The sequence below is a fragment of the Pelophylax lessonae genome (assembly GCF_965119305.1).
Source record: "Pelophylax lessonae genome assembly, chromosome: 6".
Lineage (NCBI taxonomy): Eukaryota > Metazoa > Chordata > Amphibia > Anura > Ranidae > Pelophylax > Pelophylax lessonae.
Window position 1 is genome coordinate 298,723,329 of NC_138773.1, and position 10,895 is coordinate 298,734,223.

General features: G+C 46.3%; 1 protein-coding gene across 1 annotated transcript in view; it reads right to left on the reverse strand.

Annotated features, from left to right (window-relative positions):
- Positions 1 to 6,711, reverse strand: part of ZRANB3 (zinc finger RANBP2-type containing 3) — a 463,076-nt gene extending 456,365 nt beyond the window's left edge. Inside the window, exon 1 of the mRNA XM_082260204.1 lies at positions 6,517 to 6,711. The gene's annotated coding sequence lies outside the window, so the exon portion shown is untranslated. The remainder of the gene's footprint in view (positions 1 to 6,516) is intronic.
- Positions 6,712 to 10,895: the final 4,184 nt, after the last annotated feature.

The following is a 10,895-nucleotide window of genomic DNA, read 5'->3' on the forward strand; positions in this document are numbered from 1 at the left end:
ACAGCCAGAAAACACCCCTGCCAAAAACTGCTGATAGCCTATGTGTGCATGGACACACAGGATAACATGCTGGGGAGTTTACTGGCTGCAGAAAAAAACGTCTGACGCCAAAAACAGCAGCTGTAAAAACATCCAGTGTGCATGAGGCCTTAAACCTGGAAGGTGACTGGTTTCTGTGCAGAGCTGCACCAGATTTTTCACTCTGAAATTTTATTAAATCAACCCCACTGGGTCACGTTACCAGAGCACAGGCATTAGAACAAAAAAAGATGTATAAAGAAAATTCTAAAAAAAAAAAAAAAAACAAACACACGACATAGGGCTCCAGCATAAGGGATGTGTACGTGATGGTGCTGAGAGTTATTGAATTGGAATTGGGCTTTAAAGCAGCACTTTAAATTGAAATATTTAAATAATTACGAATAGATAAACATATACACACACTACGTGTAAGAGCCGGTTCACACTGAGGCAACACGACTCCTTACTACTTCGGGGGCGATTTGTGCATTACCATGCACCACGACTTCGGAGCGACTTGCAGGGACTTCACATAATGGAAGTCTATGCAAGTCGCTCCGAAGTAGTACAGTACCCTTTTTCTAAGTCGGAGTGACTTGTGTCGCTCCTATTAGAACGGGTCCTGTAGCGGTCAATGGACCGCGAGGGAGCGCGACTTGTCAGGCTGACAAGTCGGCTGACAAGTCGCGCTAGTGTGAACCGACTATTAATCCTATAGCATTTGGAGGAAACCCAAACAGGAAAAAATAAAAACGCCATGCAGATAGTGGGAACTTGACCCAGATCCCCATGCTGTGAGGCAAAAACGCAAGCTGCAGAGCTATACTGCTACCCTCCTAATACAACAGTTTTCAGCATATTAGCTAGTTGAGCCACACTTTGTTCAGATTTAACCCTCAGGTACTTTAGTAATGAGACCCCAACAGTCATCGTGAGGGAATCTCCCCCTCACTGTTGCATAATTAATACTGCATTAAAAAATACTGCAGGAGGTGGTTTCAAAAACCTTTTATGGCAAGAAAAGAAGAGGGACTCTACAATAAAGGGGGCAATGCTCTCATGAACTGGAAAGAGGTGACCGACAGGACAACGCAGCCAGTTCCGACATCCTGCGTGCAGAAGTAATAGCCACCGAAAAAACTACCTTCTGTGACAGAGTAAGCAGAGGAAGTTCAAAAAGAGGTTTTTGAAGAACCAACAGTACCAAATTGAGGTCCCACGGAGATACCAGATACCTCACAGGAGGACCCAAGTGGCGAACCCCCTGGACGAAAGTGTGAACCAAAGAATTTGCAGCCAACGGCTGTTGGGAAAAAATTGCTAAGGCAGAAATATGGCCCTTGATGGTGCCCAGAGCAAAACGTTGATCTACACCTTGTTGTAGAAACTCCAGCAGACGGGACACCGAAAAAGAACAAGGAGAACCCGCCCCCACCCGAGACTCACACCAAGAAACGTACGCCCTCCAAACCCGATGATAAAACTTCCTAGAAGTAGATTTTCTAGCTTTTTAACAGTGTAGGAATCCGACAACCCTATATCCTTCAGTACCCGGCATTCAATAGCCAGGCCGTTAAAGCCAGCGACCATAAAGCAGGATGGAAGATCCGCCCTTGAGACAAAAGATCTTCTCTGAGAGGGAGTCTCCAAGGAACATCAGCTACCAGCCTTACGAGGCCTGCGTAGCAAAACGGGCGAAGCCAGTCTGGAGCCACCAGAAGGACTGGAATCCCTTCTGCCTCGATTCGGCGCAGAAGCTGTAGTGGAGGAAAAGCATAAATCAGAGGATACTGACCCCAAGGGGCCACCAGAGCATTGACAGCGTCGACCAAAAGGATCCAGAGATCTTGCCACAAACCTCTGAACCTTCCAGTTGAGAGGAGAGGCCATCAGATCCACATTGGGAGTCCCCCACCAGAGACACAGTTGTTGAAACACTTCCGGGTGAAGAGACCATTCGCCCGGACACAGGGCCTGCCGACTGAGGCAGTCCACCTGCCAATTTTCCACCAATGGAATGTGCACATGTGAGAGGGCTGGAACATATCGTTCTGCCCACCTTAGAATTCCAGCTACTTCTCTGCCTGCTAGGGCACTTTTGGTGCCCCCTTGATGATTGACATATGCCACAGCCGTGGCATTGTGCGACTGAATTCTTACCGGACACCCCTGAAGCTGATCTGTCCACAGGGACAGGCAAAGCCGGATTGCCCGAATCTCTAGGATATTGATTGGCAGACTGGACTCCTCCCGAGTCTAAACCCCTTGAGCTGAATCCGTGCTCAAGACCCCTCCCCACCCAGACAGGCTGGCGTCTGTAGTAAACACTGTTCAGTACAGCGGGATAAAGGACTTCCCTTCTCAAAGCGCAGAGGAGCGGAGCTACCAAAGCAAAGATCCCCTCGCAACCCGGCTCAACAGGATCAGATTGTCCAGAGATTGAGGATTCTTGTCCCATTTGGCAAGGATCTCTCTCTGCCGAGACCTAGAATGGAACTGAGCAAACGAACCCGACTCGAAGGTAGAGACTATCAAGCCCAGCACTTGCATGCAAGTCCAGAGAGACAACCGACAGTTAGACAACAGGAGCCAAATCGCATGCTGAAACTTCAGAAGTTTCGCCTCCAGAAGAAACACCCTGGCTGAGGCTGAATCCAAAGTCAGGCCCAGGTAGTTGGAAGGAGTCAGAGCTGATTTCTGAAAATTTAGCGTCCAGCGGAACTCTTGCCGAGTTTGCACAGTGATGTCCAGATCGTCTTTTAAGACAGACAGAGCCTCTGCTAGAAAGAGATCGTCCAGGTACCCCAGTACTTTGATTCCCCTCTGCCTGAGCTAGGCTAACACCGGGGTCAACACTTTTGTAGACACCCAAGGAGCTGGGGCGAGACCAAAGGTTAACGAAAATAATTGATAATGCTCCTCTCCTACGGCAAAATGAAAAAAACACTGATGCCCTACATATATTGGGATATGATGGTAAGACTCCTTGATAATCGAGAGAGGACAGAAAATCCCCTTGAACAAGGGATGCCACCACTGTGCAAATGGACTCCATCCAAAATTTCTCAACACGTACAAAGCGATTCAGGGCCTTGAGATCCAAGATCAGACGGACCTTGCCTTCCTTCCTGGGAACAGTAAACAGATTTGAATAAAATCCCTGAAAATGTTCCAACTCTGGAACCAGGACCTAAAGGCCCTGCAGCCAATCCAGGGACAGGCGCAAGTTGGGAGGAAAGAACCTTGTCGGAGGCAAGGACCTAAACTCAATCTTGTAACCGGACCGAATCAACTCGTGTATCCATTTTTCTTGAATGAGAGAGAGGTCCATGGGTTTGGAAATAAGTGAAGATGTCCCCCCACCCCAGATATGGGTAAGGGCGCCCCCTTCAGGCAGAGGAGTGCTTGTCTGCAGAGCCAGTGGAACCTGCTTTTGACTTACCAGCCCAGGGCATCTTGGAACCTCCTGCGAAGTGGGAAACCTTTTTTTCCATCCAGAATAAAATAGAGATTATTGCGCTAACTTAAAAAATGTAAGCAGCTGACATCAATCACTGAACTAAGGAGGGTGATAAATCAATAAATACAAAAATATGTGCAGCGCTAGAAGAAAAAAATTCCCAACAAAATAAATTGTCCAATCGCAGGAAACATTCCACAAGTAACGTAAACAATTGATGGTGAGAAAAAGTCCAATATATAATGGTGCAAATCATATATAAGTGCAGCAAATCCCGTCACCAGTGAAGGTAGAAATATATTGCGCTCACCAGATGGATGGGACCCCAAAACACCTTATAGTGTAGGAGTCAAACAGGCTTAAAAATGATGGAGTGTCCCCACAGATTTTTCACCGATTCCAACGGCAACCATGCAAATCTCCGGTAGATGGAATAGTTCAGAGATTCCCCTTCCACATGGTGGGTGGTAAAACCGAAAAAAATGGAGGGACATATAGCGTAATATTGCTAAAATCAATTTAATATCAATAAAGCTGATACACTTACAGACATCCGTGAAAGACAGGCATATAAGATGTAAAACAGCTGGGCTGACCAAGTCCTCTTTACATGTTTCGGCATAAATGCCTTTTTCAAAAGATAAAAAAATCTTTTGAAAAAGGCATTTATGCCGAAACATGTAAAGAGGACTTGGTCAGCCCAGCTGTTTTACATCTTATATGCCTGTCTTTCACGGATGTCTGTAAGTGTATCAGCTTTATTGATATTAAATTGATTTTAGCAATATTACGCTATATGTCCCTCCATTTTTTTCGGTTTTACCACCCACCATGTGGAAGGGGAATCTCTGAACTATTCCATCTACCGGAGATTTGCATGGTTGCCGTTGGAATCGGTGAAAAATCTGTGGGGACACTCCATCATTTTTAAGCCTGTTTGACTCCTACACTATAAGGTGTTTTGGGGTCCCATCCATCTGGTGAGCGCAATATATTTCTACCTTCACTGGTGACGGGATTTGCTGCACTTATATATGATTTGCACCATTATATATTGGACTTTTTCTCACCATCAATTGTTTACGTTACTTGTGGAATGTTTCCTGCGATTGGACAATTTATTTTGTTGGGAATTTTTTTCTTCTAGCGCTGCACATATTTTTGTATTTACTTTTTTTCCATCCGTCTGGAGGATCGAATGAAAACAGACAGGCGGTAGAGTAGAGCGAGGATCTGACAGCTCCGCCTCTGCAAAGTAAGCAGAGACGAAGCTGTCATTCGCCTGCTCAGCGAGGATCGGCGGATCGATCCCTGCTGAGCAAAACGGAGTCAGTTGGGCGCATCGCCCGTGTAAAAGGGGCCTAAGGTTTATTTTTGACATCTGTAGACTATTGGGGATATTTCCCTTCACTTCCTGTCCCATAGTCAAAAAAGGAAGTGAAAGGAAATCCCTGCAAATTGAGGGAATTTCTTGGGGACCCCCAGGTCACCAGAACTAGTGTCCCCATTGAAAGATTTCCTCTTTATTACTTTTCTGCAGACAACCCAACATTTGGGATTTCTTTTACTTTCACTTTCAATGGTAATGGTAAACAGAACAAATAGAGCGTGGGAATCTCCCTAACGGGGACACAGGCATCAATAAAAACTAACAGGAGGTTTCTTCGCTCTATTTTATTCTTATAAAGCTTTCATTTGTGCAGTATAGAAGCTGCAGCAAAAGCAACACAGACACTTGCAATATATCTCCCCGATGATGATGACGAAACAAAAGATAGAAGATATCTAGTTAAATAAAAAATGCAGCACTTAAAACGAGTGAAATAGAAATATGGTCAATGAATGAACAGAAAAGTCCACAATGTAATAACTTCCATCAGTGAGTTCATACTTAGAAAGTGAAAATGCCATGAAAAGTGTGTAATCTTCCTCTTCAAGTTCAAGAGGTATAAAGCAGACATCATGTGTGCTCCCCCACCCCCCTGAGGCTTACCAGAGAGATTGTGACCCTCATATGGGGAGTCTAAAAACACTTGTTTCCATTAACACAGACCTCCACAGGACCACGTTCCCCATCTTCTCAGTCAGGGCCAGGACATTTATACATTAAAAAAAGGCAAAGAAACCACTTCAATTAGTGTAAATTTGGCATATATTTTCACACGCGCAACATCATGGCTTCTAGCTCTGCCCGCCCAACACATTTCGTCATAAATTATGTCATCGTCTAGTTTTTACCAGTGTTAAGTAAAGTACATGCCGAATTTACGCAATTGAAAGAGGTTTCTGTGCCTTTTCTTCATACAATGCTCTGGCCCGAACTGAGAAGATGGGGGATGTGGTCCTGTAAGTTTCCAAGGCCTGTGGTGGTTTGTGGTAATGGATGCTTTTTTAAACTGGATTTATACTGATTTTGTTACCTTTAGCACAGTGATTTTTTCTGTTTAAAATTTTGATAGAAGATACCTGCCCTATCATAGCACAACAAATTTCTACCCTGGGTCCTGTTGCAAAGCTCTCTTAACATCAACAGTGGAGCAGGCACCATTAGTCCAACCTTTTACTCTTCTACATAGAAGAATGCTAGACTAGTACACAAAAAAGAATCTACAACAGGTTTCAGAATCCCCCCTGTGCTCTAACTACTGCCTTGGACTGCCTGAGGATCTAATTTCTTGCACTTAAGAAGGGAAGAAACAGTCCGATAGGCGCAAGCAGAGCTCGAAATCAGGAGAGGAGCTTGCTATTATCGAGCTGCTTATAGGTAGCCTAAAGAAATTATTTTCCATTTTGTGGAATTCTTGGATACAGGGTAAAGAACGGACAATCTTCACCAGTATCTGATTGTTCTCGTAGATTATAAAACACATTATTACTCTTCGCTAAAGAGTGAGAAAGTGATATTTATAGCTAAAAATATTAGCCATTAGATTTTGGCTGTATTTTTGGTGTGTGTGCACATATATTTTATCTATCTCGTAAGTTGTATTTCTTGTCTAAATAACCCTGTTTCGTCAGGAGGATGAGCACAATACCTTTGAAATAGAAGATTTAACACGATCAATCAAACTCTTAACTTGGTGAGGCTGTGAGCTTATCATCAGGTATAGAGTTACAGTGTATCGTGCCTAAGGGCATTGGTGTTCAGCATATGAAACTGGTAAATCATACTCTGTCAGCTGATCGATGGTTAGAGCCGTAATTTGACTGAGGACATTCCAGGGCATCCAGCAAACCTAAATCCAAATACCAAACAAGGATAATTAAATTGAAAAGGGCAAACCTTCCAGAGCAGAGAAAAATAGCACAAAAGCAGAAGTAAAACCTGTTAAAGTCTTTATCTTGAAGACAACACATTACATATTCTTAGACTGATTTTATGTATGGGTTTGTGGTAGAGATGCACCGATTACCGGTGGGGCCGATTATCTGAGGCCGATATTCCTTTTTTGAAGTATTGGTCACGAAACTTGCTGATATGACAGATATTGTGTGCAGAGCAAGCGTCATTGTCTATGTTGCACCACACGCCTCCACGTACTGGGCCTACACGTTCTGTACATGCCAGCCGCCACCCACAGTAGAGTGCCAGCCAACCACCCACAGCCCTGTGCCAGCTAGCTAGCCACCCACAGGGTGCCAGCCAGTAACAGCAGATTGCCATCCATCCAGCCACCCACAGCCCGGTGCCAGCCAGACACAACAGGGTGCCAGCCAGCCGGCCACCCACAACAGGGTGCAAGCCAGCCATCCAGCCAGCCACAACAGGGTGCAAGCCAGCCAGCCACCCACAACAGGGTGCAAGCCAGCTAGCCACCCACAACAGGGTGCAAGCCAGCCAGCCACCCACAACAGGGTGCAAGCCAGCCAGCCAGCCACCCACAATAGGGTGCAAGCCAGCCAGACAGCCACCCACAATAGGGTGCAAGCCAGCCAGACAGCCACCCACAATAGGGTGCAAGCCAGCCAGACAGCCACCCACAATAGGGTGCAAGCCAGCCAGACAGCCACCCACAACAGGGTGCAAGCCAGCCAGACAGCCACCCACAACAGGGTGCAAGCCAGCCAGACAGCCACCCACAATAGGGTGCAAGCCAGCCAGACAGCCACAACAGGGTGCAAGCCAGCCAGCCAGCCACAACAGGGTGACAGCCAGTCAGCCACCCACCCACCACAGGGTGACAGCCAGTCAGCCACCCACCCACCACAGGGTTCCAGCCAGCCACACACCCACAACAGGGTGCCAGCCAGCCACACATCCAAGACAGGGTGCCAGCCAGCCACACACCCACAACAGGGTGCCAGCCAGTCAGCCACACAACCACGTGAGGGTGCCAGCCAGCCATGCACCCACGGCAGGGTGCCAACCAGCCACCCACCCACAGCAGGGTGCCAGCCAACCACCCGCAGCAGGGTGCCAGCCAACCACAGCAGGGTGCCAGCCAGCCACCCACCCACAGCAGGGTGCCAGTCAACCAGCCAGCCACAGCAGGCCACTGGTCAGGACAACAGTGACTGAGTCTTACATGCCACTTCATTGACAGAGGATGGACAAAAAGGCAATCGGTGTTGAATACAAAAGGGATGCAAGGATCCCACACTGGGGAGTACATTAGAGAAATGTTTCTAGGCGTGCTTGAAGACTGGGGAATAAAGAAAGACAGAGTGATACTTGTGCTTCGAGACAGCAGAGCACACAAAGTGAAAGGAATGAGGCTTGCTGAAGTGTCAGACTTTAGTTGCATGGCACACACCCTGCAACTTGTGGTAAATGATGGTCTGTCAAGCCAGAGAGCTTTGATTGATAGATATAATTGGCCTGCTAAAGAGGTGTGCAGGCCATTTCCACCATTCAATCCTTGCCAAGCAGCGACTGAGGTGCATTCAGGAAAACCTTGGCCTACCCAAAAATAACTTGATTCAGGCTGTTCCAACATGATGGAACTCAACACTTTACATGCTGCAAAGAATGCTGGAACAGAAGCGAGCTTTCACCGTCTATTCAGGTGAATATGGAGGATAGTCTTGTCCTACTGCTGATCAGTGGGACATTGTAGCCAACGTCATTGAGACCCTCCTCCCCATAGAGGAAGTGACACTAGATGTGAGTCATTACGACTCACCTGTGTCATCTGTCATCAATTGTGTGAGAGAGAATGCTGAAGACGCTCCTTCAAGACAATGAAGGATCCAAAACACGTGGCATTAAAACATGCAGGCGGGTCATGAGAGACAGCCTCAAACGTTTTGAGAAGCATGAAGAGAATAAAAATGTTGTGCTGGCATGCATTTTGGATCCTCGATACAAGAATCATGCTTTCTCTTCTGATGATGTATTGGCCAAAGCAAAACAATGGCTGACAGAAGATATTTAACAGGAGGTGCAGGAGGTTCCTGCCGAAATGTCAAGTCAGGAAGAGCGGGTTCCTAATATGGAAGAGCAGGTTGCTGTAAAACAGACAAATGTTCAAAAAGACAACGGACAGAACAGAATCTTCATCGTGGTCAAATTGATGCCATGTTCAGCGTTTGATTGGGGCCTCATGCGGAGGATTCTTCTAAATCTGCAATAATCAGCCTGGATGATGAACTTCATCTCTATTTCAAGGAACCAGTAATTGTCTTCAGTGGTGGAAAGAAAATGAGGCACGCTACAAAAAACTTGCCTCTTAGGCTAGAAGATATCTCTCTGCTCCTCCATCCTCTGTACGAAGGGAGCATGTTTTTAGTGAAGTGGCAGCAATACATGATAAAAAACAGAAGCCGTTTTAACAGGTGAACATGCTGAAAAGTTATGCTTTCTGCACTGTAATATTGTTCTACTTAACTGGGAGTATTGAAGTGTAGGAGACCACCGTCTAGCTTTTGCATTGCAGAAGTGATTTAAATTGAATCATTACAGTGAGTGCACTGCAGTAGTTTATGCCATTTTCTATATTTTGGGAAGCCTTTAATAAGTTTTTTTTTTTTTCAAGCACTTTATGTTTCACAGTTGTCTATTTCTAGGCCTCGTTGGTTCACAGTCACACCATACTATAGACAGAGACGTCAGTTTTGCTGCACACGTTCTACGTTCTGCAAGTGCACAAAAAGAACAATGGTTCTTCTCTATGTGCTCTGTTCAGTGTTCAAACCCCTCAACGTGCATGAAAACCGATGTGAAACATGTCTCTGCAAGTGAAATCTGTGCGGTTTTCATGCAGGCAGGTATGGTGTGAAGAGCCCTATTGTTAAAAATTTTAATAAACATAAACCACTTGCCGACCGCCGCAAGTACATTTACTGCGGCAGTCAGCCCCTCCTGGGCAAAGCGACATAGTACTACGTCACTCGCCCAGGAGCCTGTAGGGGGCGAGCGCGTGCCGCCGTAGGCGCACTCCCGCCCCCGCTTATTCACGGCCATCCCTGCGCTCGTGCCGTTCCTTCAGAGCCAAGTGCTGTGAAAGTCCGCTCCAGCGCGCATGCGCGGGAGTGACGTCACCGCTGCTCCAGCCAATCAGATGGCCGGATGCCGCAAAGCAGGAAGAAGAGTGACCGAACATGTCGCCCGTGAGGGAGGTGAGCAAGCTGCACTGTGGAGCTTCGTTCTAAGGCATTTCATAATGAGCTAATATGCGATGCATACTAGCTCATTATGCGTTAGTCTTTCAGGTGTTTTTTTTTTTTTTTTTTTTTTTTTAATTCTGAGGTTTAAAACCTCTTTAACCGGTTGCCGACCGCCGCACGACGATATACGTCGGCAGTCAGCCCCGGCCAGGCAAAGTGACGTACAGGTACGTCACTAGCCGGTCACTTGCTTGGGAGCCAATAGCGGGCGAGCTCCCGCCCGGCTCGTTCCCCAACAAGTCCGTGCGTGTGACCGGCGGACCCAATGTCCGCCGGTCACTCACCGATCGACGGTGCAGAGGGAGAAAGGCAGGCGGCTAATGTAAACAAGCCGCCTGTCATTCTCCCCTGTGTAGAAACACTGATCATATGGTTGTACTATGTAGGACCGTTGATCATTGTTCCTACACCTCAAGCCACAGCCAATCACAGTAAGAATCACACCCCTAGGGACACACACCACCCCTCCCTCTCAAATAAAGTTAACCCCTTCACTACCAGTGTCATTTTCCAGTAACAGTGCATATGCATAGCACTGATTACTGCAGTAATGTCACTGGTAACCCCAAAAGTGTCAAAAATGTCAGTCAAGGGTCCGATCTGTCCGCCGCAATGTTGCAGTACCGCAAAAAAAGAAAAAAAAATTTAGATTTTTACATTTTTTGGGGGGGAATTTCATATAAAAATGTGAAAAATATTGTTGTTTTTGCAAAATTTATGCTCTTTTTTTGTTTATAGAGCAAAAAATAAAAAAAATCGCACAGGTGATCAAATACCACCAAAAGAAAGCTCTGTGGGAAAAAAAGGA